This window comes from Myripristis murdjan, chromosome 19 (genome assembly GCF_902150065.1).
Source record: "Myripristis murdjan chromosome 19, fMyrMur1.1, whole genome shotgun sequence".
NCBI classification, from domain to species: domain Eukaryota; kingdom Metazoa; phylum Chordata; class Actinopteri; order Holocentriformes; family Holocentridae; genus Myripristis; species Myripristis murdjan.
The window spans coordinates 21,113,825-21,118,252 of NC_043998.1; the positions used below are offsets into that span (position 1 = coordinate 21,113,825).

Below are 4,428 nucleotides of genomic sequence, written 5' to 3' on the forward strand. Positions count from 1 at the left end.
TGTGTGTGTGTGTGTGTGTGTCCGCACTACCTGTGTTAAGTGGTGTGCTATTATGCAGGAGTCAGGTCATCCTAGCTGCTTCTATTGTTCTCTGCTTCCTGCCAGCCCTGGAGGTGTGTGTGTGTGTGTGTGTGTGTGTGTGTGTGTGTGGTGGATAGAGTACCAGAAAAATGGTACTGAGATACAAGTATTGTTACTTATTTATATTTTACTTAAGTAGAAGAAGAAATACTAAAGTAAAAATGTACTCAAGTAGTAAAAGATAGCAGATTAAAAACATACACCGGGTAAAAGTTGTTTTTTAGAAACAATAACTTTGTTGACTGAAAACTTCTCCAGGCAAGTTCAAACTAGATTCTTTTACTTGGAAATTACAAGACAAATTTACATGGAAAGCCCAACAAAATAAACCCAATTTCCTCTTCTCATCTCTGTTGACTGACAGGGAGGAGCAGCAGGGCCGTGCAGAGACCTGTGGACGGGCAGGTGCTCAGTGTAGAAAAGGGGCACATGGAACAAGGCTTTCAATAAAGTTGTGTTCAGAAAATCAATATGGCAATATATTATGAGGTATTCCCTCCTTATATGCATATCAACATTTGTGAACCTATTCATCGCTCTGGGATTAGAAACAGAAGTGTATTAAGCTACTGTAGGTGAGGAAAATAAAATAGCAGATTCAAACAAGTGTGGGAAAAAATCTAAGAGGGAAACATTGATGGGGGTGGTCATGGCAGGGGTAAAAATCTAAATAGACAGGTAGGTGTGTGTGTGTGTATGCATTATTGTGATCATGATTTCATATATTGCATTGTAATTGAGATATATTTGGATTATGATTGATTATATGTGTAATCTAAAATCTAAATTAAAAAAACGAAAATGTTTGTGTGTGCCTTTTGTCGGCACCTACTAAACATCACAAACATCCAGAGAGTATGCACCTCTTTGTGTGTGTATCCTGAAGTTAGCCGAAGTTAGCAGAAGTTGCACATCCTATCACTGCTGAAATCAAGTCACACGTGTGTATGTGGCCGACATTTTCAAAGTCCAGACCTGATTGAGCCTTCAACTCCAGCTGGGCGCCAGCTTCTGAAAAATGGGGCTGCTCCAGAGCCCGACACCCCCCGACACCGGCCAGACCAGCACCTTAACAGAAAAATACCCTGTATGACTCTTCCCAGCAGTTAAACTGTCAGCTGATGGACCAAATGGAAGTGCATGTCCGCTGTAAAGCAGCTGTGTAATGAAGAAAAACACAGACATCACACTCTTTAACCATTTAGCCATCCTGTGGGTTTAGTTTTTTTTTTTTTTTAAACCTCATTTTCTGACACACATCAGAGCCACGACAGTGTAAGAATCCCCACCTGCACATTCAAACATTCAAGTCCAGTTTCAAGGTTCAGATTTATGAAATAATCTGAGCCTGAACTGATGTGATCGGGTCGGGCCTGTGATAACTTACAGATGTGAAACATCATATGTCGGAGCAAGGATGTCTCCTTCTGTTAAATGCCTGTTGCCATTAAAAAACATTTCATTTTGACTTTTTTAAGTGGAACGACTATCAAAGTCAGAATTTCATTGTATGGTGTAACTGTTTGTTTTACTGTGCATGTGACAATAATACTCTCTCTCTTACTCTGACTCCCTGACTCACAAATGTTACTGTTCATCAGATAAACTTCTCGTCACGTAGTTTCACAGAAGATGCGCTGAACAAAGTGGAGGAGAGATGAGGAGCTACACAGCAGACCTTATGGATCCTCCACTTGTTTAACCCTATAAAGCCATTTGTATCATATATGATACACATTTTCAATTCCGTTTTTCGTTTTCAGTTTAATCAATACTTGACCAAAATACTGTTGTATACCTTTGAACACTTCCCCTGTTCACCCTGGACCATTGGCACTTCAGGTACATATCATATATCATACACCAGAAAGGTCATGTAATAACATATTTTTTAAACATTTTTTTATATATATATTTATTTTGTTATAGGACTAAATAAAGGGTTCAATTTCAAAAAATTTGAATTTTCTGCCAATTCTTTCATAGTTCAGGCTTTATAGGGTTAACAGTTACAGCTAGAGAAACTGTTAAACACGTTAGGATTGTCTATAAATGTAAAGCATGTCCTGTATCATTATGCCTGAGGTAGGTGACCTTTTTACACCTTTGCCAATCAGAGCTGAGACAATTCACTAGCCAACATTAACCACAGCTAAAATTTACCTGCAATTATACTGCTTAGATGGAGCTAGACAGTGGTGTGTGTGTGTGTGTGTGTCTCATTCCTCACACACAGACAACATATAATCTGTGTGTGAACGCTATGTACAACACCAACCTGCCAATGGGACTAGAGATGGAAATTAGCCACACGGCTATATTCTCATATGTTTACATGTATATGTGCATTAACATGTACTGTCCCATTTCTTTTAAAAATAAATAAATCTACAAATCTATCAATATCAGCACAAATGTCAGAAAAGCAGAAAAGTCTGATTCTGTTTTAAACCTTTCTCTTACTTTTCTTACACCTTCAGGTTGAAAACCTCCTAGTCCTCAGCTACTCGTGTGCACACACACACACACACACACACAAATACACATTCACATAAATATGCAAAGCCACCCCCGCACACATGCACATTTGTGGTAACACATTTGTCATCCATTTTCACTTTCTGCTGGCTTTGTGTATTCCCATGATCAATCATAGTCCTTGTGTTTGCTTTGCTATCGACCATTTTTCACTGTCAACCATCAAAGGCCTATCTTGTCTTCTTTGTAGAGTGCATGTTTAAGTGTGTATGTGTGCGAGTGAGAGAGCGAGCGAGAGAGAGAGAGGGAATGAGAATGAGAATGCTCAATACCACCTTAAATATGTTGTAAAAAATAGGTCCTTTCTTGTTTGTGTGAAGCTTAAAACTTTCTACATGCATTTGTTTTAGCAGAGGTCAACAACTGTAACTTCTTGTTTTCTGGCCCACTAAACTAAACAATCCAGCCCCGTATGAAATGCACATACTTAGACTTAGACTTAGACTATACAATTTTCATATCATCCACTGTGACCTCCCTTCACTGGCTCCCATTTTAAGCCGGACCGGATAACATATAAATTATTATATGCAGGGCTGGAGCTCTTATATTTAACTGACCTAAGTGTCCCTTTTGTACCTCCTTGGGCCCTCACTGGACACCGGCTACCTTAAAGAACAATACCAGTGATTTTACATGTTTAGTAGAATATCTACAAAATTAACATACTTGACATTTCTGCTCATCTTTTCACACACACACACAGCTACACACACACAGAGTGACGATCACTCCAGCCTGGTTGGTGAAAGTTCCTGTTTCAACATCACTGAAGTCTCACTCATTTTAATATTAGCTATTGAAATGTGTGTAGTGATTTAATGTCACCCAGCACATCAGCACACTTTTGGTTAAGCAACCCTACCTAAGACTATTAAAACCTCTCTGAGATATAAACTAAATATCTGTTTTATAGATATTGTCGTGATCTGGTGTTTGGACTCTGTTCATTTCAGTTTCTCTGTGTTTCCAGTATGACGTCTTTTTTGCCCCGTCCTGTGTGTCCCTCATGTCTCCCAGTTACCCAGCCCCGCACACCTGCTCCTTGTTTTGTCTCGTTAACCCTGCCCAAGACTAGCGTTTTCTCAGCCAATCAGCTCCCCTCATGTACTCCTGCCTTGTCACCTGTGTCGACTTAATTAGTTCAGTCAGTATAAAAGTCCTGATATCAGTTCAGCTCCTTGTCGGTTCATTGTTGTCTTTGCCACGGTCTGTGTTCTACCTACCTGCCTGTTTGATCCACGTTCCGGTAAATGTCTCTCACATGTTCAGCTTCACATGACAGTTATTAGGATAAATAAGCAAAATTACTGGTGTGGTCCTTTAAGGTGACCAGTGATGTCAAAAAAGAAAGAGCCTTAAAGTCCCCATGAAATGACCTCACATGACTTCTACTTCTTGCAAAACAGAGCATCTTAAACAGTGACATCATCCTGCACTGGTGGGTGTAAATCAAAATTTCAACCATCAAACTTAAACATCCTCTCTTGTCCACCTGTCTCTTCAAATAAAATTGTGTTTCTCTCCCAAACTGATATCTTATTGGTTTGCACTTCTGAATGATCCTTCCCTACTCTGTGTCCCGCCCAAACATCCTGTTTCAGCAGGAAATACATCAAATCAAGAAAGTAAGAGTCCTTTTCATAGGCTCTTTATTAAAATCTTTGTTTTGCACAAAGTTGAACCAACCAGCTTGTTGTAAACTTGAACTTGAGCGGATGTGGTTTACATCTTTGATGACTGTGTCCACGTTTGTGTCTTGTCCCCCAACAGCTTAGCACACAAAATGAATTACAGTGTGTTTACATA

At 39.5% G+C, this 4,428-nt stretch overlaps 1 long non-coding RNA gene across 1 annotated transcript; it reads right to left on the reverse strand.

The window, feature by feature from the left end:
* Positions 1 to 344: 344 nt before the first annotated feature.
* Positions 345 to 4,100, reverse strand: LOC115378445 (uncharacterized). The gene is made up of 3 exons (XR_003930123.1): positions 3,846 to 4,100; positions 1,057 to 1,149; positions 345 to 472 (listed from the first exon to the last, which is right to left on the reverse strand). It is a non-coding gene; the product is annotated as an uncharacterized LOC115378445 (long non-coding RNA).
* Between the last annotated feature and the right edge of the window lie 328 nt (positions 4,101 to 4,428).